Genomic DNA, 27,380 nt, shown 5'->3' with positions numbered 1-27,380 from the left:
ATAATCGAATATAATCTCTAATACATCGTCTCGAATAATAGATATAATCTCAAATACATCGTCTCGAATAATATATATAATCTCGAATATATCATCTGGAATATTATATATCGAATACATCACTAGCAAGCTAGCTATCTAGCAGCTAATAAAGATCGAATACTAAAGAGTAATCTAGGCCACTCGCGGTTCCTGAGGCGCGGGCGGTGGACAACCAAAGTGAAGGAACCATCACTTGATCATAGCTCGGGTGATCTCCCCAAAGAACCTGCCAGGTATTGGAGAACCTGACGTCCATAGCAGCCATGTAGCGATGGACGTGCTCGTCCTCCTCCCTGACACAGCGACGTACCACCTCCGGCGGGGCCGGCTCCCTCCGCACCGAAAGTGGCCCACGCGAATGCCACCAAAGGAGATGAGGGTCGACAACGGGACCCGTGGCCGGGTTCCTCACCAAGCGTCGCGCCCCTGAAGGTAGCACCTCCCAGTGCCAGCCCGGCGGAGCCCAGTCCCGGACATGGGTCCTCTGAAGCAGGACGTCGTTGCGAACGGGTCGATGGAGAGGATGCGGGCCGGGCATCATCGACAACAAATACTATATGCAAATGTAACACTAATTATGCTATCATTGCATATGTCAAAATTCTATATGCTATTTCATACTAATTAAGTATCTAACACTAAAAACAGAAAAAACAACTTCTATACATCCATTAAAAAACAGAAAAACAACATTATATAAAAAAAATCCATACTAATTAAACACTAATTATATCCATCTAACATGCATTCATACATATATACTAGTCAAAAAAAATAATCTAAAAAATCTAAACTAATTAAACATAAAAAATACGTATATACTAATATATACATGCATTCATACATATATACGTGTGTGTGTGTTCATCATGCTTGTGTGTGTGTATGGGCTCGGGGAGGGGCGGCGCCCATGGTGGCTGCCGGGGGAGAGGGAGAGGGGTTAGAGGGGGAGAGCTCACAGCAGGGCGACGGCGACGGCGAGGCGACGGCCGGGGGCGGCGACGGGCCGGGGCGTGACGGGGGCGACGACGCGGGGACGGCGCGACGGGGACGGGCCTGGGGCGGCTACGGAGACGAGGGCGGCGACGGGGACGGGGGGCGACGGGGTCGATCGATCGGGGCGGGCGGTGCTTCAATGGGGAAACAGAGGAAGAAACAGAGGGAGAATAAAAATTTTCGAAGTGTTGTATATAGAGAAGGCACCTTTAGTACCGGTTGGAGCCACCAACCGGTACTAAAGGCCTGTTTTGGCCAGGCCAAGCGGCGGGAAGGGCGGGCCTTTAGTACTGGGTGGTGGCTCCAACCGGTACTAAAGACCCCCCCCCCTTTAGTACCGGTTGGTGCCACGACCCGGTACTAAAGGTGGTGCGCTGCCAGGCGAGGGGCGCAGAAGTTTAGTCCCACCTCGCTAGACGAACGACGCTCACACCTGCTTATAAGCCCCGCTGCCGCTGCTGTCTCGAGCTCCTCTCTAAAGCAGGCCTTTTGGGCCTACCTCTGCTACTCTGCCCTGTGGGGCCTATTGGGCTTGCGGGCCTGCATCCTGGCCCAACAACAGGTTGGGTTTCTAGTTGTATGCAGGCCGCTGTGGCCCGGTAGGTGGGCCTTTTTCATTTAGTTTTTTCTTTTTTGCTTTATTTATTTTGTTTTATTTATTTTTAGTTGTTTTTTGCTGTATTTAGAGTTTCTTTGTGAATATTTTGATAGTTTTTAGAAACTTTCAGTTAGTGCCGGTAGTTTTTAAATTTGAATAGTTTAAATTTCGAATTATTTGAAATTTGTATGAATCACTAGTTTGTGAATAAATTAACTTCAAAAGTACATTTTTCGGTGATTCTTTTTTATTATGTTTAATATTAGTGTGTTTTATCATTATATTCAATTTGGTAATGCTTAGGTTATTTAAAAACTGAAATGCCTTTTTAGCTGAAAAAATCACTAAAGGCATGAAAGAATTTGTTTGCACATAAAATTTCTTCGCGTTTCAAATGCCAAAACACATAACTACCCTAACTATTACAGAGATTCCCTCCTGGGTGTGAAACACAGAAGAAAGTGATGATAGTGAAGCCGATCACATCCCAGATCTTTGGGTGTGAAACTTTTTCTTCGCGTGTGTCCCTTTGCGTCGTAACCATGGAAAATCTTCATCATTTAACGGGATGCTCGGGTCAATATTCACTGTGAATGGAGCAATTTCATCAAACTTTTCATAATCTCCTGACATGTCTATCTTGTCATCCACTCCCACGATGTTTCTCTTCCCAGAAAGAACTATGTGCCGCTTTGGCTCATCGTACGATGCATTCGCTTCCTTATCTTTTCTTTTTCTCAGCTTGGTAGACATGTCCTTCACATAGAAAACCTGTGCCACATCATTGGCTAGGGCGAATGGTTCGTCTACATACGCAAGATTGTTGAGATCCACTGTTGTCATTTCGTACTGCGGGTCTTCCGTTACCCTGCCTCGTGTCATATTGACCCATTTGCACCGAAACAAAGGGACCTTCAAACCACATTGATAGTTAAGTTCCTATATGTCCTATATATAACCATAATATGTTTCCTTTCCCGTCTTGGTTTCTGCATCAAAGCGGACACCACTGTTTTGGTTGGTGCTCTTCTTATCTTGGGCGAACGTGTAAAATGTATTACCATTTATCTCGTACCCTTTGAAAGTCATTATATTCGAAGATGGTAACTGGGACAGCAAGTATAGGTCATCTTCAATAGAGGCGTCATGCATGGTACGTGTCTGCAACCAGCTGGCGAAACTCCTCGTTTGTTCACGTGTAATCCAGTCATCAGACCGCTCCGGGTGTTTGGAGCATAGCAAATTCTTGTTTTCATCCATATACCGAGCCAGCAAGGCGGAATTCTGTAGAGCTGTGTAGTGTGCTTCAGTGAGAGAATGTCCGTCCATACATATTATTTGTTCCCCTCCTAGCGTGCCTTTTCCATCCAGTCTGCCCTTATGCCGCGATTCAGGAACACCAATCGGCTTAAGGTCAGGAATAACGTCAATACAAAACTCAATGACCTCCTCATTTTCATGGCCCTTGGAGATGCTTCCTTTTGGCCTAGCACAGCTATGATATATTTCTTTAAGACTCGCATGAACCTCTCAAAGGGGAACATATTGTGTAGAAATACAGGACCCAAAACGTTAATCCCTTCACATAGGTGAACTAGGACGTGCGTCATGATGTTGAAGAAGGATGGTGGGAACACCAACTCAAAACTGACAAGACATTGCACCAAATCATTCTCTAACCTTGGTATGATTTCTGGATCGATTACCTTCTGAGAGATTGCATTGAGGAATGCACATAGCTTCACAATGGCTAATCGAACGTTTTCCGGTAGAAGCCCCCTCAATGCAACCGGAAGCAGTTGCGTCATAATCACATGGCAGTCATGAGACTTTAGGTTCTGGAACTTTTTCTCTGCCATGTTTATTATTCCCTTTATATTCGACGAGAAGCCAGACGGTACCTTAATACTGAGCAGGCATTCAAAGAAGATTTCCTTCTCTTCTTTGGTAAGAGCATAGCTTGCATGACCCTGATGTATGCTGTCTTTTCCGTGCATACGTTGTTGGTCCTCCCGTGCCTCAGGTGTATCTTTTGTCTTCCCATACACGCCCAAGAAGCCAAGCAGGGTCACACAAAGATTCTTCGTCACGTGCATCATGTCGATTGCGGAGCGGACCTCTAGGTCTTTCCAATAGGGCAGGTCCCAAAATATAGATTTCGTCTTCCACATGGGTGCGCGTCCGTCAGCGTCATTCGGAACAGGTTGTCCACCAGGACCCTTTCCAAAGACCACCTTCAAATCCTTGACCATATCATGTACATCAGCACCAGTATGGTGGCGAGGCTTCGTCCGGTGATCTGCCTCATCTTTGAAATGCTTGCCTTTCTTTCTTACTGGATGCCTGCTCGGAAGAAATCGACGATGTCCCAGGTACACATTCTTCTTACAATTAGCCAAATATATACTGTCGGTATCATCCAAACAGTGCGTGCATGCGCGGTATCCCTTGTTTGTCTGTCCTGAAAGGTTACTGAGAGCAGGCCAATCATTGATGGTCACGAACAGCAACGCCTTTAGGTCAAATTCTTCCCCCATGTGCTCATCCCACGCACGTACACCTGTTCCATTCCACAGTTGTAAGAGTTCTTCAACTAATGGCCTTAGGTACACATCAATGTCGTTGCCGGGTTGCTTAGGGCCTTGGATGAGCACTGTCATCATAATGAACTTCCGCTTCATGCACAACCAAGGAGGAAGGTTATACAAACATAGAGTCACAGGCCAGGTGCTATGGTTGCTGCTCTGCTCCCCAAAAGGATTAATGCCATCTGCGCTTAGACCAAACCATATGTTCCTTGCATCATCTTCAAACTCCTTCCCGTACTTTCTTTCGATTTTTCTCCACGGTGACCCGTCAGCAGGTACTCTCAACTTTCCGTCTTTCTTACGGTCTTCTCTGTGCCATCGCATCGCCTTGGCATGCTCTTTGTTTTGGAACAAACGTTTCAACCGTGGTATTATCGGAGCATACCACATCCCTTGGCAGGAATCTTCTTCCTGGGGCGCTCGCCCTCGACATCACCAGGGTCATCGCGGCTGATCTTATAGCGCAATGCACCGCATACCGGGCAAGCGTTCAAATCCTCATACTCACCGCGGTAGAGGATGCAATCATTAGGGCATGCATGTATCTTCTGCACCTCTAAACCTAGAGGGCAGACAGCCTTCTTTGCTTCGTACGTACTCTTGGGCAATTCGTTGTCCATTGGAAGGATATTATTTATCATTACCAGCAACTTTCCAAATCCCTTGTCAGATACACCATTCTCTGCCTTCCATTGCAGCAATTCCAGTGTGGTGCCCAGCTTTTTCTTGTCACCTACGCAATTCGGGTACAACAATTTTTTGTGATCCTCTAACATGCGCTGCAACTTCTTCTTCTCCAAATCACTTGCGTAGTTTCTCTTTGCATCGGCAATGGCCCGACTTAGATCATCAACGGGCTCCAGGGCCGTCTCCAGGAAATAGGGGCCCCGGTGCGAAATGCGAAATGAGGCCCTAAATTTTGAAATGTTCATATGCTAACGTACTAACATAACTAAAGCACACTCCTATTTTTCATATATATAATATCAGTGCTAAAAGTCTAAAGGTATGGGGTCGCAAAATCCAGGTTTGCTCGAGGTAGGAGTGTTAAGCACAATCAAGTAATTGAAAAAGGAAATATAAATTCGGTACCCTGTGGTATTTCATCATCAAACTAAGCATTTCAAAAGGTACAAAACTCGCTCACCTCACCCTGCCATCATGAGCCTAGCTGCACCACACCCCCAGATGCTGTGGTGCAGTCCATTTTGCCTCCTAACCCGCATCCTAAAGAGAGAAATCAAAGGTCACTCACCACTCCCTGCCATCCTGTCTGAACAGAAGAGATACAAAATTTGAGGAAAAATATTCTCTGTGGAAAATTGATGTAGGAGTGGGGAATAAAAGGAGGGTCGACTATCTAGATACCAAAAGATCGGATGAAGCGCAATAGAAAAGATATTGAAGATAAACACGACTACTGCCGCTAACTCGCTATTATCATTGCTGTAACAATTGCCTGAAACCCAAATCATAGAGGTAAAAAAGAAGATAATTTAGGGGTAGGAATCATGAGAAGAAGGTTCAGAGCTTACGTAGGGAGTAGAGGAGACTGGGGGAAATTACAACGCCATGCCGCCATGGCCAGGCAGGATCGATCCACCTTCAACGCTGGTCCACTACCATCCGCTATTCCCGTCGGGAGGAGGGGAGTTCAGACGTGAGGCACTTTCTAGGGAGGAGAGGAGGCGACGCACGATCGAGATTCGAGCGAAGGCAGTGGGTTAGCGATTTCTCGGGGCGTGGGACCTACGACAACTCGCATCAGACCGCATCAGATCATATCAGCCTGATTTCCGCATCAGATCAGATCAGCCTGATTTTTTGAGGGAAGGTTTCAACTTTTCTTTACTGGATGTTGTGTTGGTTTTCCCTGATCGGGGGCCCCAAGATTTCGTGGGTGTGCGATCGCACCGTTCGCACAGCCTTGTCAACGGGCCTGACGAGCTCATCTAATGCCTCTTCTTCAGCTTCTTCCCGCATTGCCGGCTCAGCTTCTTCCCGCATTACAAGCTTAGCTTCTTCCCCCATTGTTGTATCATCGTATTCAGGAACCCATGGCCAGGATAGCTGTCGTCATCCTCTTCTTCTTCATTGTCTCCCATCATAACCCCTCTTTCTCCGTGCTTGGTCCAAACATTATAGTGGGGCACGAAACCGGACTTAAACAGGTGGACGTGAATGGTTCTTGACTTAGAGTAATTTAATTCATTCTTACAGCCAGCACATGGACAAGGCATAAAACCATCCGCCCGCTTGTTTGCCTCAGCCGCAAGCAGAAAAGTTTGCACGCCATTGATACGTCTCCAACGTATCTATAATTTTTGATTGCTCCATGCTATATTATCTACTGTTTTGGACTATATTGGGCTTTATTTTCTACTTTTATATTATTTTTGGGACTAACCTATTAACCGGAGGCCCAGCCCAGACTTGTTGTTTTTTGCCTATTTCAGTGTTTCGAAGGAACGGAATATCAAACGGAGTCCAAACGGAATAAACCTTTCTGGAACGTGATTTTCTTCCCGAATATGACCCAGGAGACTTGGACCCTACGCCAAGCCATCAAAGAGGCGGTCACGAGGGTGGGGGGCGCCCCCCCTAGGGCGCGCCACCCTGCCTCGTGGGCCCCTCGAAGCTCCACCGACGTACTTCTTCCTCCTATATATATCCACGTACCCCCAAACAAACAGATACGGAGCCAAAAACCTAATTCCACCGCCGCAACTTTCTGTATCCACGAGATCCCATCTTGGGGCCTGTTCCGGAGCTCCGCCGGAGAGGGCCGTCATCACGGAGGGCTTCTACATCATCATAGCCGCTCCGATGAAGTGTGAGTAGTTTACCTCAGACCTTCGGGTCCATAGTTATTAGCTATATGGCTTCTTCTCTCTTTTTGGATCTCAATACAAAGTTCTCCCCCTCTCTCATGGAGATCTGTTCGATGTAATCTTCTTTTTGCGGTGTGTTTTTTGAGACCGATGAATTGTGGGTTTATGATCAAGTCTATCTATGAATAATATTTGAATCTTCTCTGAATTCTTTTATGTATGATTGGTTATCTTTGCAAGTCTCTTCGAATTATCCGTTAGGTTTGGCCAACTAGACTGGTAGTTCTTGCCATGGGAGAAGTGCTTAGCTTTGGGTTCGATCTTGCGGTGTCCTTTCCTAGTGACAGAAGGGGCAGCAAGGCACGTATTGTATCGTTGCCATCGAGGATAACAAGATGGGGTTTATTTCATATTGCATGAATTTATCTCTCTACATCATGCCATCTTTCTTAAAGCGTTACTCTGTTTTTAACTTAATACTCTAGATGCATGCTGGATAGCGTTCGATGAGTGGAGTAATAGTAGTAGATGTAGAATCGTTTCGGTCTACTTCTCACGGACGTGATGCCTATATACATGATCATGCCTAGATATTCTCATAACTATGCTCAATTTTGTCAATTGCTCAACAGTAATTTGTTCACCCCACCGTAGAACACTTATGCTCTTGAGAGAAGCCACTAGTGAAACCTATGGCGCCCGGGTCTATTCTCATCATATCAATCTCCATCACTTTAATCTTGCTTTGCTTTTTACTTTGCCTTTTACTTTTTACTTTGCATCTCTATATCAAAAATACCAAAAATACTATCTATCAGATCTCACTCTCGTAAGTGACCGTGAAGGGATTGACAACCCCTAATCGCGTTGGTTGCGAGTAGCTATCGTTTTGTGCAGGTACGAGGGACTTGAGCGTGGCCTCCTACTGGATTGATACCTTGGTTCTCAAAAACTGAGGGAAATACTTACGCTACTCTGTTGCATCATCCTCTCCTCTTCGGGGAAAACCAACGCAAGCTCAAGAAGTAGCAAGAAGAATTTCTGGCGCCGTTGCCAGGGAGTCTACGCAAAAATTCAACATACCAAGTACCCATCACAATCCCTATCTCTCGCATTACATTAGTTGCCATTTGCCTCTCATTTTCCTCTCCCCCACTTCACCCTTGAGGTTTTATTCGCCCTCTCTTTCCCAATCTCCTTCTCCTTCTCTTTTTCCATTTGCCTTTTTCTCGCTTGCCTTGTCGTCATGGCTAGTTTTATTTATTCTCCGTTATCTCCCGAGAATGATGTCCTAAATTTTAAACAAAGGGAGGGAGAAAATCTAAAAGACGCTTGGTATAGAATTTGCAATGCTCAAAATAGAGCTACCAGGAAGCAATCTACTTCAGTTCTTCTTCGCAATTTTTATGTAGGTGCTAGTCCTTGGTATAGATATATCCTTGGTACCATTACTGGGGGGAATTTCTTGGGTAGCCATACTTTTGATTCTTATAATTCTATGATAGATTTATTTGGCTCACCACCTCTTTTGGTTAATGGAACTATGTTAACTTTGGAGCATGTTATGCAAAGGCTTGAAATTATTGAAAACAAAGTTGCTACCATTGAATCAATTGAAAATCTAGATAAAAAGATCCATAATCAAATTACCCAATATGGATCTAAGGTAGGAATGACTTTGAAAAATATTAAGGAGAAGGAACCTATGGTTAATGAGAAAATAAATCTAGATTCCACTAGAATCGATAAACTTGAGGGTATCATTACCAACTTGGGAACCGCTTTTTCTTCCGTAAAGAATACTCCTAGTCCTCCCACTAAAATTGCTAAGATTATGTATGTTCCTAAGAATAAGGGTTAATCATCTAGTATGGAAACTGCGGATCTTAAATCTATAAGTATTCATCCCGATATTTTTGCTTTCATTAAGGAACCTTTTGCTACAAATGAATTTTTCGATCTTGTGCCTAAAAGTTTGTTAATTACTAAAAAGAAAGAGATCTCTAAGAAAGGTGGATGACTCATTGAAGAATTGCCTACCAAAGATGGCAATACTTAGATCTATCCTCGTTTTTATGCCTATCTAGGGGCGCTAAACGATAGCGCTTGTTGGGAGGCAACCTAATTTTATTTTTAGTTTTTTGTGTTTTTCTTCTGTTAGGGAATAAATAACCCATCTACCTTCTGTTTGGATGTGGTTTTGTGTTTAAATTAAGTGTTTGTGCCAAGTTTGACCTATTGGATCTTCTTGGATGATAGTTATTTGATCTTGCTGTAATTTCCAGAAACTTTGCGTTCAGCGCCCGAATTATTAAAAATCATCAGAACGTGATAAAATACGTATTCCAATTGCTTCTGATCAATAAACAAATTTTCTAGGTTGTCTAATTTTGGTAGAATTTTTTGGGTTCCAGAAGTTTGCGTTAGTTACAGATTACTACAGACTGTTCTGTTTTTGACAGATTCTGTTTTTCGTGTGCTGTTTGCTTATTTTGATGAATCTATGGATAGTAAAATAGTTTATAATCCATAGAGAAGTTGGAATAAAGTAGGTTTAACACCAATATAAATAAAGAATGAGTTCATTACAGTACCTTGAAGTGGTCTTTTGTTTTCTTTCTCTAACGGAGCTCACGAGATTTCTATTGAGTTTTGTGTTGTGAAGTTTTCAAGTTTTGGGTGAATTCTTTTGATGGATTATGGAACAAGGAGTGGCAAGAGCCTAAGCTTGGGGATTCCCATGGCACCCCCATGATAATCCAAGGACACCAAAAAGTCAAAGCTTGGGGATGCCCCGGAAGGCATCCCCTCTTTCGTCTACTTCCATCGGTAATTTACTTGGAGCTATATTTTTATTCACCAAAATGATATGTGTTTTGCTTGGAGCGTCTTGTATTATTTGTGTCTTTGTTTGTTAGTGTTCCACAATCATCCTTGTTGTACACACCTTTTGAGAAGAGCCATACATGAATTGGAATTTGATAGAATACTCTATGTGCTTCACTTATATCTTTTGAGCTATGTAGTTTTGCTCTATGTGCTTCACTTATATCTTTTTAGCGTTATAATTTTGCTCTATGTGCTTCACTTAGATCTTTTAGAGCACGGTGGTGGTTTGTTTTAAAGAAACTATTGATCTCTCATGCTTCACTTAAATTATTTTGAGAGTCTTAATAGCATGGTAATTTGCTTAATATTAATATGCTTGGTATTCAAGATTTGTGAAACTTTCTTTTGAGTGCGTTGAATAATAAGAAAATATTGACACTTGATAATTGTTTTTGAGATATGGAGGTGATAATATTAGAGTCATGCTAGTTGAGTAGTTGTGAATTTAAAGAATACTTGTGTTAAAGTTTGTGATTCCCGTAGCATGCACGTGTCGTGAACCGTTATGTGATGAAGTCGGAGAATAATTTATTTATTGATTGTCTTCCTTATGAGTGGCGGTCGGGGACGAGCGATGGTCTTTTCCAACCAATCTATCCCCCTAGGAGCATGCGTGTAATACTTTGCTTTGATAACTTCTAGATTTTTGCAATAAATATATGAGTTCTTTATGACTAATGTTGAGTCCATGGATTATACGCACTTTTTCCCATCCTTCCACCATTGCTAGCCTCTCTAATACCGCGCACCTTTCGCCGGTATCATACACCCACCATATACCTTCCTCAAAACAGCCACCATACCTACCTATCATGGCATTTCCATAGCCATTCCGAGATATATTTCCATTCAACTTTCCACCGTTCCGTTTATTATGACACGCTCCATCATTGTCATATTGCTAGCATGATCATGTAGTTGACATCGTATTTGTGGCAAAGCCATCATTCATAATTCTTTCATACATGTCACTCTTGATTCATTGCATATCCCGGTGCACCACCGGAGGCATTCATATAGAGTCATATTTGTTCTAAGTATCGAGTTGTAATTGTTGAGTTGTAAGAAAAATAAAAGTGTGATGATCATCATTTTTTAGAGCATTGTCCCAAGTGAGGAAATAATGATGGAGACTATGATTCCCCCATAAGTCAGGATGAGACTCCGGAGGAAAAAGAAAAAAATAAAAAAAAGGCCATAAAAAAAAGGAAAAGGCCCAAATAAAAAAATGAGAGAAAAAGAGAGAAGGGACAATGTTACTATCCTTTTACCACACTTGTGCTTCAAAGTAGCACCATGATCTTCATGATAGAGAGTCTCTCGTTATGTCACTTTCATATACTAGTGGGAATTTTTCATTATAGAACTTGGCTTGTATATTCCAATGATGGGCTTCCTCAAAATTGCCCTAGGTCTTCGTGAGCAAGCGAGTTGGATGCACACCCACTTAGTTTCTTTTGATGAGCTTTCATATACTTATAGCTCTAGTGCATCCATTGCATGGCAATCCCTACTCACTCACATTGATATCTATTAATCGGCATCTCCATAGCCCGTTGATACGCCTAGTTGATGTGAGACTATCTTCCCCTCTTTTTGTCTTCTCCACAACCACCATTCTATTCCACATATAGTGCTATATCCATGGATCACGCTCATGTATTGCGTGAAGGTCGAAAAAGTTTTGAAAAAGTTAGAGTATGAAACAATTGCTTGGCTTGTCATCGGAGTTGTGCATGATTTAAATACTTTGTGTGGTGAAGATAGAGCATAGCTAGACTATATGATTTTGTAGGGATAACTTTCTTTGGCCATGTTATTTTGAGAAGACATAATTGCTTTATTAGTATGCTTGAAGTATTATTATTTTTATGTCAATATGAGCTTTTGTCTTGAATCTTTTGAATCTGAATATTCAATAAGAAGATTTGCATTGAAATTATGCCAAGTAGCACTCCGCATCAAAAATTCTCTTTTTATCATTTACCTACTCGAGGACGAGCAGGAATTAAGCTTGGGGATGCCTGATACGTCTCCAACGTATCTATAATTTTTGATTGCTCCATGCTATATTATCTACTGTTTTGGACTATATTGGGCTTTACTTTCCACTTTTATATTATTTTTGGGACTAACCTATTAACCGGAGGCCCAGCCCAGAATTACTGTTTTTTGCCTATTTCAGTGTTTCGAAGAAACGGAATATCAAACGGAGTCCAAACGGAATAAACCTTTCTGGAACGTGATTTTCTTCCCGAATATGACCCAGGAGACTTGGACCCTACGCCAAGGCATCAGAGAGGCGGTCACGAGGGTGGGGGGCGCCCCCCTCCTAGGGCGCGCCCCCTGCCTCATGGGCCCCTCGAAGCTCCACCGACGTACTTCTTCCTCCTATATATATCCACGTACCTCCAAACGAACAGATATGGAGCCAAAAACCTAATTCCACCGCCGCAACTTTCTGTATCCACGAGATCCCATCTTGGGGCCTGTTCCGGAGCTCCGCCGGAGAGGGTCGTCATCACGGAGGGCTTCTACATCATCATAGCCTCTCCGATGAAGTGTGAGTAGTTTACCTCAGACCTTCGGGTCCATAGTTATTAGCTAGATGGCTTCTTCTCTCTTTTTGGATCTCAATACAAAGTTCTCCCCCTCTCTCATGGAGATCTGTTCGATGTAATCTTCTTTTTGCGGTGTGTTTTTTGAGACCGATGAATTGTGGGTTTATGATCAAGTCTATCTATGAATAATATTTGAATCTTCTCTGAATTCTTTTATGTATGATTGGTTATCTTTGCAAGTCTCTTCGAATTATCCGTTAGGTTTGGCCAACTAGATTGGTAGTCCTTGCCATGGGAGAAGTGCTTAGCTTTGGGTTCGATCTTCCGGTGTCCTTTCCTAGTGACAGAAGGGGCAGCAAGGCACGTATTGTATCGTTGCCATCGAGGATAACAAGATGGGGTTTATTTCATATTGCATGAATTTATCTCTCTACATCATGTCATCTTGCTTAAAGCATTACTCTGTTTTTAACTTAATACTCTAGATGCATGTTGGATAGCGGTCGATGAGTGGAGTAATAGTAGTAGATGCAGAATCGTTTCGGTCTACTTATCACGGACGTGATGCCTATATACATGATCATGCCTAGATATTCTCATAACTATGCTCAATTCTGTCAATTGCTCAACAGTAATTTGTTCACCCACCGTGGAATACTTATGCTCTTGAGAGAAGCCACTAGTGAAACCTATGGCCCCCGAGTCTATTCTCATCATATCAATCTCCATCACTTTGATCTTTCTTTGCTTTTTACTTTGCCTTTTACTTTTTACTTTGCATATCTATATCAAAAATACCAAAAATACTATCTATCAGATCTCACTCAAGTAAGTGACCGTGAAGGGATTGACAACCCCAAATCGCGTTGGTTGCGAGTAGCTATCGTTTTGTGCAGGTACGAGGGACTTGAGCGTGGCCTCCTACTGGATTGATACCTTGGTTCTCAAAAACTGAGGGAAATACTTGCGCTACTCTGCTGCATCATCCTCTCCTCTTCGGGGAAAACCAACGCAAGCTCAAGAGGTAGCAGCCATTAATGAAGTCGGGAGAGCATCAGTCATCGTACATCCATTGCCGGCTCATCTTCAATACACAGCACCGAAAACACCAATAATTAATACAATGCATAAAGTTCATACATAAAGTTCATACAACACTTAAATGCAACAAACAAATAACTCTCTAGCTAAAGCATTTAAATGCAACAACAAATGCAATCAAGATTGCTACTAAGGTAACAATTGATCCAATAGCGTAATGATACCAAGCCTCACTATCAATGGCATATTTTCTAATCTTTCTAATCTTCAAGCGCATTTTCTCCATCTTGATCTTGTGATCATCGACGACATCGGCAACATGCAACTCCAATTCCATCTTCTCCCCCTCAATTCTTTTCAATTTTTCTTTCAAATACTCGTTTTCTCTTTCAACTAAATTTAACCTCTCGACAATAGGGTCGGTTGGAATTTCTGGTTCACATACCTCCTAGATAAAAATATCTATGTCAACTTGATGGGCATAATTTGTCATAAACACGAAATGCAACAAATAGTTTTAAAAGAGAATATACCACATCCGAATCATAACAAGGACGAGAGCCGACGGGGACGGATATCAAAACCATGGCACTATGTATAACAACCAATGTACGGGTAATATAATTATACGAGTAACTATATATCCAAATCACACAAACATCAATTTTTTATATAAAATTTCATGAACAAGAGGCTCACCACAAGGTGGTGCCGGCGACGGGACGATGCGGGCGATCGACGGTGGTTACGACGGAGATTTAGAAGGCACTAAGTAAACCACACCTACATATGCAAACTAAGTGTTATTTTGACCTCAATTTGCATATAAATCAAATACTACCACATATAATTCCTCCCAAATTACTAAAACCCACAATTAATCACTATATAAACCAATGCAAGAGCTAATCTAGCAATGAGAGATGAAAGGACAAAGTTGCTAACCTTTGTGATCATTTGAATGGATGGTGGCCTGCAAATCTTGACAAATTTTGGGTAAAATTTGTGATGAACTCGAGAGGAAGAAGGGAAGAACAGAGGAGAGGGAGAGGGGAAAGGGGGAAGAACAAAGTGCGGGTGGACGAAGGGTTTATATAGGACGACCTTTAGTACCGGTTCGTGGCATGAACCGGTACTAAAGGTGCTGGAGGGGCCCCACTCTGACAACATCCTGCCACCACTTTCTTTAGTACCGGTTAGTGGCACGAACCGGTGCTAAAGGTTCGCCACGAACCGGTACTAAAGAGCTCCTCCCGCCTAGCCGTTGGAACCGGCACTAATGGACACTTTAGTGCCGGTTCTGTTACAAACCGGGACTAATATGTCGCACATTTGACCCTTTTTTTACTTGTGAGTGTGCATAGAACTCACTGGCTGCAAATCCTTTGCCGCCATTGTTGTCCCAGACGCTTATCTCCACCTGTCATTCACATGTCTACCGGGTTCACCTCAACAATGATGGCCTGCAACGATCGGACCTCCTATCTGGCTTGCAACGGAAGAGGGAGGTGGAAGGCCTCGCCTGTTGGGAAACGAAGCATGCAATTTCAAAAAAATTCTACGCTCACGCAAGATCTATCTAGGAGATGCATAGCAACGAGAGGGGAGAGTGTGTCTACGTACCCCCGTAGACCGTTAAGCGGAAGCGTTAGCTCAACGCGGTTGATGTGGTCAAACGTCTTCTCGATTCAACCGATCAAGCACCGAAGTATGGCACCTCCGAGTTCTGCACACGTTCAACTCAATGACGTCCCTCGAACTCTTGATCCAGCAAAGTGTCGAGGAAGAGTTTCGTCAGCACGACGGCCTGGTGACGGTGATGGTGAAGTGATCCGCACAGGGCTTAGCCTAAGCACTACGATAATATGACCGGAGGAGTAAACGATGGAGGGGGCACCGCGCACACGGCTAAGAACAATTGATGTGCTTTGGGGTGCCCCCTACCCCCGTATATAAAGGAGGAGAGGAGAGGAGGCCGGCCCTAGGGGCGCGCCAAGTGGGGATGGGGGAACCCACTAGGACTCCTAGTCCTAGTCGCCGCCCCTTCCTTCTATTGGAGGTGGAAAGGGGGAAGGAGAGGGAGAGGGAGAAGGAAAGGGGGGCCGAGCTCCTCCCCTTGTCCAATTCGGACTCCCTATGGGGGGGGCACCCCTTGTGGGCTGGCCTCTCTCTCCCCTATGGCACATGTTGGCCCATTACTTTCCCCGGGGGGTTCCAGTAACCCCTCGGTACCCCCGGAACCATTTCGGTGTCCAAATATTATCGTCTAATATATCAATACTTACCTCTCAACCATTTCGAGACTTCTCGTCATGTCTGTGATCTCATCCGGGACTCCGAAAGTCTTCGGTCACCAAAAACACATAACTCATAATACAAATCGTCATTGAACGTTAAGCGTGTGGAACCTACGGGTTCGAGAACAATGTAGACATGACCGAGACACATCACTGGTCAATAACCAACAGCGGACCCTGAATGCTCATATTGGTTCCTACATATTCTATGAAGATCTTTATCGGTCAAACCATAATGACAACATACGTTGTTCCCGTTGTCATCGGTATGTTACTTGTCCGAGATTCGATTGTCAGTATCTTCATACCTAGTTCAATCTCGTTACCAGCAAGTCTCTGTACTCGTTTCGTAATACAACATCCCGAAATTAACTCATTAGTCACTTTGCTTGCAAGGCTTCATATGATGTGTATTACTGAGAGGGCCCAGAGATACCTCTCTGATACTTGGAGTGACAAATTCTAATCTCGATCTATGCCAATCCAACAAACATCAGTTGTTAGAAAATTTACGCACTCTCATCATCAATGTTGTTGCATGGGATACACCAGTTGAGGAAAAGGTCCTTGAGAGTATATGCATGAGGCTGCTGAAGTTGCGGGTACTGGCCATTTCTTTCAACCTGAGACGTCAACTCAGCATTCTCATTGATAAGTTCTTGGACCCACAATCCATTGTTCAGTTAAAGCACCTCCGCTATCTAGCTTCCCCGAAAATTCGCCCATGCAAGATTATTTTACCATGCACACTAGCTAAACTTGTCCATATCCAGCTGCTAGATTTTGGTGAAGGCGAAATTTTAGAATTTACATTTTCTGACCTTACCAACTTGCGGCACATATTCTGCTCGTACGTTTTTCTTAAGGGGGAAGACCCCCGGCCTCTGCATCTGGACGATGCATACAATCATTTTATTAATTATTGACACAAGACCTTACAAAGTCAGACAATGGTAAGACTAAAGCCACCGTCTAAACAACATTTGTCGCTACTTTTATCCAGTTGATGAAGGGGTGCTGAAAATCTAGGCCTAATACCAAACAGACCTCGCTGCCAAAACTAACATCTAAGACTTGAGGTCCCAACCAGAACGCCTGCTGGATATGGGCACCCACCAGTCCGGCATGCTCCTCAACGAGGACGCCTGCCTGGTATGAGGCCGCCGCAGCCACCTACCACCAATCCATCTTCAGAGTTGTACTGTTGCATCTATCTTGCCCGGTCTAGTTGCCGCCGACGCCACCACAACGCCAGACAGCGTCACCCTCCTGCGCGAGTCCATCTCCGCTCATCTAACGCCGACTCTCCACTGCGCCACGCCGCCGAGATCCGCCGTCATCGATGGGCAAGATGAAGCACCGCTCCTCCTCTTGTCCCCTCCAACCAGCACTTGCTCCAAAACGATTCCCTCAGGAGGGAGAACGACACCGAAGGCACCGTCATCGTCCGATTCGGTAGACCCAGATCTAGGGTTTCCCCCGGAACTTCCCGATCAGGTTGACGTGACCTGCAACAACGATGCCTCGAGAAGGGATCGACGTCCGAGACGCCGCCATCGTCCACCAAGACCGCAGTCAGGCGCGATTTTCACCGGAAGCCACCTCTTCCCGACCTCGTGGTTGGCTGGAACCGAGCGGAACCTCGCCACGAAGACGTATGTCGCCGTCGGTACTCCAGCAGAGGTCCGGCATCTCCTCACCGGCCCCTCCACGCGCCGACGGTCGGCGGAAGTCCTCCCCGCGACGGATCCGATCGTGGCGTTGGATCCGCAGTCACCGCCGTCACCATCCCGACCAGAACAACCCACCCCTCCGGATGGGGCGCTGCCACCGCCGCCGTCCATTGAGGGTCGCCGCTCCGCCGGCTATGGTGCTTCGGCCACCGCTGTATGGCCTGGGGTCGCCGCCCCAGCCGCCGCCTTTGGATCGCACGAGAGGAGCCGCCCCTGCCGACTCAGATGAGATCCACCGCGTCGTACGTGAACTTTCCTAACATAGGCAGGCTGAGCTCACTTCAAACAGTACCACACTTCAGAGTAAGGAATGAAGAGGGTTATGAGATAAAGCAGCTTAGGGACCTAAACAAGATTCGTGGCAAGCTGCGGATCAGTGGCCTTGGAGATGTTAAAAGCAAGTAGGAAGCTCTTCAAGCCAATCTAGCTGCCAAGGAAAGGCTGATGGAATTACACTACTGTTCTGTCGACGCACTGCAGAAGTTGAAGAGAGGTACTTGAGGGCTTGTGCCCTCCTGTGGTGCTTGAAAAACTGTCTATCTGGTTCTACAGCGGCTCAAGTTACCCAGATTGGATGGTGGGTAGGCTGAAGGGTGGACCAAAGGACCTGCAAATACTATATTTCTGGTATTGCGGCCAACTGGGACCTGGTCCTGAACTTGAGGCTTCCCCTCATCTTCGTGTGCTCAATATTTGGTCCTGCAGCTGGGACACCTTACCAGCCAATATGGAGCACCTCAGTTCGCTCGAGACACTGGAGATCTGGGCATGCAAGAATATCCGTTCGCTTCCAACACTGCCCCAGTCTCTCAAGGAGTTGAGACTTTCTTCCTGCGATGATGACCTCATGAAGGGTTGCCAAACAGAAGGAGACCCAAACTGGCATAAGTTGAAGCACATCCCCATGAAAATATTTGACCCACGCATGTAAGACTGTAATCCCCTTTGCTGCCTTGTTTTTCTTTGGTAATTATTTATTACAGTTGGTTGCTAACTCTGCTTATGTTTCGAAACTAAGAGGTAGAAAAAAAATTCCTCTTTGTGATCTGTGGTGTGTATCCTCCTTGTATAGAGTTATAGACATATACAATATGCGTATAGTAGCAAAGCAATACTCGCACTGACCAATCTTATATAATCTCCTAAAATACTCGCACCGACCAATCTTATATAATCTCCTAATAGTAGCAAAGCAATCTTCGGAAATGCGCTTTGGTGGCCGAGCTACCTGGAGGCCGTTATCACATCCCTCAGTACTCGTCGTGATCAGCGCCAAGCGGGTATGAGGTACCGTATTTTTTGAATTTTTTTTGAGGTACTGTATTTTCAGTTGTGGCTGTTGCACAGTGCCCGTATTTGCTGGCAAATAAACATCGACAACTCACGTACACGAGTCGGCACAGCACTGCGGGCACACTTGCCATCCCCGGCCACACATGTACTACTGCGGCGTGAGTGCAAGAAAAGGGAGCACTCAAGCCCCACAGGAAGTCCCTTCCCTTGGCTCTCAAGCGCTTTAGGCCTGAGCAAGACGGTGAATGGAATGTGAAGCCAGCAGGAAGGTGCACATCCATGTGATTTGTTGTTTAATTTGATTATTAGCAGTTTAGTAGTAGTAGTAGTACTGTCCAGGAGAGTTGCGAGGGAATTCAGTAAAATCTACTACTCTCTCCGTCCGAAAATACTTGTCATTGAAATGAATGTATCTGAATGTATTTTAGTTGTAGATACATCCATTTTCATCCATTTTGATGACAAGTATTTCCAGACTGAGAGAGTACTTACTATTGAGCATGAGGGAGTCCGCTCGTAGCATGTGCGGATATTTCTGCAGCTGGGTGTTTAACTCTCGGTACGTACCTCCCTCGCTTATGCAGTGCCGTATGTCCTATTAGCAATATATATCGTGTCAAGTTTGTATGGGAAGGGGCAGTATACTGTTAGATTTTATGACTGCTATGATTTATTCAGTGTGCTATATATATATATATATATATATATATATATATATATATATATATATATATATATATATGTTAGTGAACTGGATAGTTGAGTTCTCTTTGTCTGCTCTCAAGTATTATGATTGGCTCTCTTTGTCTGAAGATCTTCCCATGAGGATCTAAACCAGCAGCAGCTCCTCTGCTTCTCTTCCTGCTCTGCTTGCTACGGACTACGGTTACTAGTTGCTCAACTTGGACGACAAGTCAATGCAAGAAATAGAATAGCTTCAGCTGAACTAATATTCAGAGAGAATCCAAGAAAAAGGGTAGTGCACAGAGTAGTCTGCTGTAAACATACCCTGCTAGCTAGGTACAAGCGTCAATCAGGCGCAACACAAAAATGCACATAAACACATGAGCGTCCGTCATCTAGGCTCTACTGTCTGTTTTGAATTATTATTAACAAATCGATCCTGTTTACAAAGTTAAATCCAGCTAAGCATATATGTCACACGAGTAATGCAAGTATAGTCCAGCAGACCATATACAAAAGACTATTTTCACAGAGCTGCTAGCTAGCTAGTCTAGTACTCATTCAATTTTTTTTTAGTTTGCATATAAGATTTGGTCAAAGTCAAACTTTGTAAACTTTGACCAACATTATAGAAAAAATATCAACATCTACAATACTAAAGTTGTATGATATGGAAATTAATTTCATGACCCATCTAATAATATTGATTGCATATTATGAATCTTGATATATTATTCTATAAATTTAGTCAAAGTTAACAAAGTTTAATTTTGATCAAATCTTATATGCAGACTAAAAAGAAACGGAGGAAGTATGTTGCTGTGATGTTTACTGTTTAGTATGTAGTGCTGATCGAGCTGGAAGAAATCAGGGCAGAACAAAAAAAAGGAAAATTCATAAAAATAACAAGTGAGGATCAGCTGTTCATAAATTCAGTAAGTAAAACAGAGTAGGTACAAGTGTCAATCAGGCGCAGCAGAAACACGTATACATAAACACATGGACGTTGGCCGTCTAGGCTGTACCGTCTGTACCGAATTATTATTAGCAATTCATGGATGATGAAATTAATGTTCCTGAACTCTAGCACAAGATTACACACTCCAACAACTCCTATATGCAGCGTACCATGGTCCATGGATTCAGGCACCATGAGAAAGCACTAAGCAGGAGACAGGGACTCTACGAGAAGACAAGAAGAAGCTGAGAAGAGGTGACCTTGGTGCGCCCGGAGACCGCTTGCAGAAGAAGCCAAGAAGGTGACCCTCACTTGCAGAAGAAGCCAAGCAACAACTGGAGCTTGAACGACACGAGATCGTCCTCGTCACAACAGATAACGACCTGAGAAATAAAACAAAAAAGGAAAGAGCATGTATATTGTTTGTGTTGAGTATATTGATTATTAGGAAGTATAGGATAGACTAGGATTCGGTCCTGCCTTGTCTTGTACTCCAAATTGATTTTTGTATTTCTATATATACGCCCACGAGGCTCAAGCAATACAACAAACTATTTCACCAACCCCCTCTCTCCTATCGCAAGTCAATCCTAAACCCTAGCCGCCGCCGCTTCCGCACCCGCGCGCCGCCCCCGGGGCGATCGGCCTCCATGACCGCCGCCGGGGGCCGCGCCGTCCGTATTTAGGGTTCGTCCGCCGGTCGTGTTGACCGGCTGCCTTAGAGAGTCTTTTCCCCGAGCCTTGCTCCGGGGTTTTCTTTTTCCCACCGGTCATCTTGATCGCGCGGTTTTTTTTGGGTTCTCCGATCTATTCTTGATCGGTTTGCATCGCCCACCGCCGCCGTCGACCCCGAGCGCCTCTACTCCGACCCCGGCGCGACCAGCCGACCTCTCCTCCGACCCGGCGGCCACGCGTGCCGAGGCGGCCCATCATGGTCCAGCAGTCGTCCGCTCGTCGGTCCGCCCATCGCCCTGCGCCGGCCGTCACCGCCCTGCTCCGACCGGGACACCTGCATCGCCCCGACCCGGCGGCCTCACGCCATGCGACGGCCAATCATAGCCGTCGCTCGCGCGCTGGCCCGCCTATCGATCCACATCACCCGCATCCGCCGCGTCTACACGGCGGCCCGGCGGTCTACCTCGCCGGCGTCGTCCTCTGTTGCGTCAGACTCGTCGGCTGCCTCAACTCGGGCGCCGCTGCTCCATTGGTCGCTCTGGCCTCGCTGCCCGGGCGCCGGCGTTGCTTTGGCAGCCCGGGTGCCGGTGCTGACAAGCTCGTCCGCACGACGTCCCACGCCGTTCGTCGTCGACGGCTTCATCTCGGACTCCACCGCCACCACGCCTCCACCGAGCGGCGTCCCCGACCTCGCGCGCGATCGGCTTGATCACCCGCTCGCCGCCGCGATCCGCCTCATCTACGCCGCACGACCGACCTGGCCCGTCGGTTACGCGCGCCTCCGCAGGTCCCGTGAAGATCGTCCCCGAGTTCAGCGTGACTCTCCACCGATCGAGCATCGGGCTACCGCTGCGTCGCCCCGTCAGGCCGCAGCGCCACCGCCCTGTGGTTCTCCTCGCGGCTGCATCGACTCGTGCGTCGCCGCTGCGTCGCCCCATCAGGCCGTAGTGCCGCGATATGCGGTCCCCGCCGCTGCCTCGAGGCCGTCCCCGCCGCTGCCCCGAGGCCGTCCCCGCGGCTGCACCGACTCGCGAACCGCCGTTGCGTCGCCCCTTCGGGCCGTAGCGTCGCGGCCCGCGGTCCCCGCCGCCACCCCGAGGTCTTCCCGCCGTCGCCCCGACCCGCTTCCCGCCGCTGCGTCGCCCCTTCGGGCCGTAGCGCTGCGGCCCGCGGTCCACTCCGCCGTCACCGCGCGTCGACCTCCCGTGGTATGCGTCACGCCGTCTCCCTTGGCGCTGGAACACCACCGTCCGCGCCGGTCTTCATCACGCTGTCAGGATTCTTCGCCTACTTCGATCACCGCCGCCGCACTCCTAACCTAGCCGCCGCCGCCGTCAGGCCGCCACCGCCGCTCTTCTTTGGCCGCCGCCGCCGCCGCCCGTCCACCCCCTTCGTCTTCGTCCAAGCACCAGCCCGTCGCCAGCGTCGCCGTCATCTACCCCGACCACTTCGTCTACTCCGACCATCGTTGGTGACATCGGCCCCGCGCAGATGGACGCCGCAACCGTCGTCGAGTCCTTCTCTGCTAGCCTCTCCGACTTCTCCGACATGGCGTACAGCTCGTGCAGGTCCCTCGTCTACGCATGCCCGGTGCTGGCAACACCGATGCGTGCCTTTGTCTATGATGTGTTCCCGGGGTTGGCAATCCCGGCGCGACGCGTCGTCAACTACGTCTTCTTCCTGACGCACCACTACTTCGACACCACTGCGCCCATGACTGACTCGGCGCCTCCTTGCGCCCGCGGCTCCACGGCGACTTCCTCGACACCGGCTACCCCGACTCGACATCGACCACAGCATTCCTCGCACGGCTACCTCGACCACGGCTCCACCACATACGCTCTCGGCTACATTGACAAACGGCACAAAGGGCTACCGCCTACTTGAGCAATCTCGTTGGTTTCCACTCGAGCGACGACTCCGCGATGCGTCGACCCTTACGACTGTGGGGGGGTGTCCGTCGGCTTGCCTTCGGATTCTTCTCCAGTCTCACCGTCTGCGTCGCTACCGTTGTGACTGCGGGAGGATATTGAGTATATTGATTATTAGGAAGTATATGATAGACTAGGATTCGGTCCCGCCTTTTCTTGTACTCCAAGTTGATTTTTGTACTCCTATATATACGCCCACGAGGCTCAAGCAATACAACGAACTATTCTACCAATCCCCTCTCTCCCTTCTAACAGTTTGGAGAAATGGAATTAAGCCAACATCTACATAAGAAACCAGACAGAAAGGACTCACGATAGGTGTGAAGGGTGGGACGGTTGGGATGGGTGTCCACTACATGCCTCAGCACAGCGTCCGCTTCCTCCTTGCACTTATCTGAAGAGCTGCCTTTCTCAACCCAAAGGTAAAATCTCGACTTCCTGGAGGGAAGGGAGGTGCCCCATGCTGACATCCAGGTCACCAGTGGCAATATCCGATGCTCGGGCTTCGAACATCAGGATTTCAAGCATTGGCATAGCTCCTCGTGGGAACATAGATGGCCCCGTGAGAAAACCAGGGAAGCGGCACTCTCTCAAACATGGGAATGCATTAGCGCCAACAACAAACGTTTCGACACAAGTGTACTGAGGTTTGTCGGTCCAAAGCCTGAGAACACGATGAGCGGGAAGTATGCCAAGGATCTGAATGTCGACTTCTGGCTGCATTCTGTCCACTGTAATATGCATGAAGGAGAGGAGGGGAAATGATGATGAATTAACCCACCTAGGTAATGTGGTGGTGCATCCTATAAACGAAAGGTACTGAAGCTATAGGGTGGGCACCCAACCATCCCAGCTGACATCAGACCTTGCATCCCCTACACCGCAAATTCTTAGACTCTGCATTTTCCGCAGCTGGACCAGGGACACCACCAAAGAATTACACATGCTCTCATCATCCCCATTCCAGTAAAGGTCGAGCACTCTCAGCCGACCAGTTGCCCTAGCTCTTTCACATCCACGAATGTTCCTGTCAGCTCCTCTAAGGACGTCAGGTTGCCGATCCCAACGGGTAACACCGCATAGCCTACATGTAGGATTATCAAACGTCTTAGACGGACATCACTTGACGGAATCACTGCTACATTTGATCCATATTCTCCCAAGTCGAGTGTCTCCAAAAATTGTAGCTTTCCTATTTCCACAGGGAGCTCACGAACAAAAGTATTTCTTAGCCCTAGATACCTTAGGTGTAATAAATTCTCAATATACCTGAGATCAATATGGTGGCGACTTTCCCGAAGATCACAACCTTCTAAATCCAATACACGTAAAACTTGAAAGCATGGAATAGTCTGCATTAAATCAATATCTGTTCTAAAGAGAACAACAGACCTGACTTGTGGCATACTTTTTGCATCCACCAGATTGGTGGTGGGCTCTGACATGCTATTTTGAAAAGGTAATCTTCGACTTTTGTTGTGTGAAATAAGTTTGATTTGCTGAGTACCATCTAATATTGTAACAAAGTTTTGTTCACTGGACAGGGAACATAACAGATCAAGCACCATATCATGCACGCGACAAGCTTCCGCCTTGCCTGCAACATCAACATGTATTGGATGAATCAAATTTCTGTTTGCGAGCTCATTGAAGTAACTCTCTCCAAGCTCATATAGTCTAGTTTTTTGTTCTCCACCTTGCACAAAGCCTTCGGCTATCGACATCCATATCAATCGGTCTCTCCTTATCTCAAAATCCTCTGGAAATATACTGAGATATAATAAACAAATCTTCAAATGAGAAGGTAAATCATAATAACTAAAGGATAATATTTTTTGCATGTCCTTTGCGCCTCCACCTCCTGCGAGTCCACGACCAATAGACCCAAGTGTTTTGTCCCAATGATACTTTGGCTTTATCTGTTGATCTTGACTATTACTAGCTAATATACTAGCAATAGTAATGATGGCTAGTGGTACTCCACCACATTTCTTTAAGATTTCTCTAGATACTGTCTCCGGACACTTACTTCCTTGTGGAAATATTCTTTTGTAGAAGAGTCTTTTAGAATCATCATCAGTAAGAGGTTTCATCTGATATATTATATCATCACCAGAAGAGCAACATGCTTGAGAGATACTGCTTATGCGGGTCGTAGTCATTACTCGACTACCGAGATGGTTGTCCGAGAAAGCACATTCGATAAATTCCCATGTTTCTTCATCCCATATGTCATCAATTACAATGAGATACCTGTATTTTTTTTAGAGCATTAGTTTGCAAATCAACCAACATAACTTGGTCTATATATGTTTTGTCCAGAAGTCAGCAACAAATTAATTAAGAGGTGGTATTGCCAGCGCAAAATATTTATAGACAAGATTAGTCGGTCAGAAACATATATTGTGCATAATTGGAAGATGCATATAAAGCACAAATGTAAGGCATAATAATAGTAACCATTTAATAAAAACAAAATGAAACCTACTTGGGACACGATATTCACTAACTATCGTTACATGCTCTCCTGTAAAGAATAATGATAATCATTTGCTACTACATACGTACCTCTTATCCTGAAGAAAAAATCTCAATTCATCGAGGAGCTGTCCATTGTCCCTGGCAGCTTCGTTGATGGTTGCATACTTGCTCTTGTCAAGTTCATATAAGATCTTCTTGAAAATCTTGGTCATGTCATGTCAGGATTACGAGACACAGAAACAAAAGCTACACTGTCAAACTGCACTTTGATCTTGTCATACACTGCTTTCGCAAGAGTTGTCTTGCCCAGTCCACCAAGTCCAACAATAGACATGGTCCTTAAGTGGTCCTTGAACCTCTCATAGCCATCACACAACTTCTCGATCAGCTCATCTCTTAAGTTTTCTATGCCAACGAGCTCTGTGACATCTTTGTACACGGCCTTCAGGCGAGGGTCAATGGCATCACCATTACCGTTGGCGTGCGCCTCGAGCGTATACCTTTGGCGCAGCTCGCTCAGCTCCTTAGCGAGCTCCTGTGCTTCTTCAATTGCGCCAGAGATCTGATGAAGAGCCTTACCCTTGGTAAACAGTTTGGTTGCCCTTTTGAGAAACTTCTTGGCTCTATTCTTCATGTTGGTGGAGCCACGGTGATGGCCGTCGTCCTCCACGCGCACGATGAAACTGTCGACGGCGTCCTCCATGTGGTAGGAGAGCTCCCTCACTTTGGCCGCCCAGATGAGTACCTGCTCGTCGAACTGCTCCAGCGGCTTGGCACCGATCTTGCATAGAACCGCTTGCATCATCTCCAACTCTGTGATCAGTGACTTGACGCCTTTCCACACGCGTTTCTCCAGATTGTACTCGTCCGTGAGTAGGCTGCTGAGCTTGTTGATCAGGGGGATCATTGCCCCGGCTGAGACATCCATGGCTTGGATGAGGAGCGGTCTGTTTTCTTGCCGTGGTGGAATTGGTGGTGCTAATGCTAAAGCTGGGGAAATGGAGGAGATGTTGGGTTGATTGAGAAGGAGGTATCTAGCTACAGATGGATGGTATTGGTGTATGTAAGTGGGCAAGTGACCCCTCCACCGTGCATAGTTGGTCCAGCGGTCGATGTTGCTGTTCTATCGCTTTCTTTTGGCTGTGACCCCTCAACCGTTTGCGTCCGATGCTTTGTTAACAGCGCCAAGAAGATAAGATTTGGAGCTGTGACCCCTTCATTTTCCTAAAGCTGTCTTTTTAGTCATGGGCATGGTTTTGCAACATGGAGTCAAAGCGACAGTTGGAACTAATGTTTTCTTGCTGTGATGCAGTGGTTTTTCTTCACGATTCAGTTTGTGTAATCAGAAGATGCGGTGTTGGGCAAGATCTTCTGGAGAAGCAGCGAATAAATTGTAAAAAACATCGACACTTCAGGTAAGGTTTGCAGAAACCACACATTTATGGAATTGTGCCAAAAAGCACTAATTTTTTTCATATTTTTTTGCAAAAAACACTAGTTGGTGGCTTTGGTCATTTTGATGACGATTATGACACATGGGTCCCGGAAATGATGACATGGCTTAACGGTTCGTGATAGACGACGTTAGACGGGGGATTTACATATATACGAAGCAGTCCCTATAATATTACATGGAGGCCCCTCAATCAAAAAACAAAAAAGCAATCAAGTCCAGGATTTGGATTTGGGCTGCCCGGCGAGAAGAGCAGCAGCACGCCGGCTCGGCCATGGTCCCGTCGCCGCCCGGGGAGGGGGAGGTGGCGTCGGGATCTGTAGGATATG

General features: G+C 46.0%; 1 pseudogene; it reads right to left on the bottom strand.

Moving 5' to 3' along the window:
- Nucleotides 1–23,481: 23,481 nt before the first annotated feature.
- LOC125542078 lies at nt 23,482–26,620 on the bottom strand (annotated as a pseudogene).
- Between the last annotated feature and the right edge of the window lie 760 nt (nt 26,621–27,380).

This window comes from Triticum urartu, chromosome 1 (genome assembly GCF_003073215.2).
Source record: "Triticum urartu cultivar G1812 chromosome 1, Tu2.1, whole genome shotgun sequence".
Taxonomy (NCBI): Eukaryota; Viridiplantae; Streptophyta; class Magnoliopsida; order Poales; family Poaceae; genus Triticum; species Triticum urartu.
This window is presented reverse-complemented; position numbering and strand designations above follow the sequence as displayed.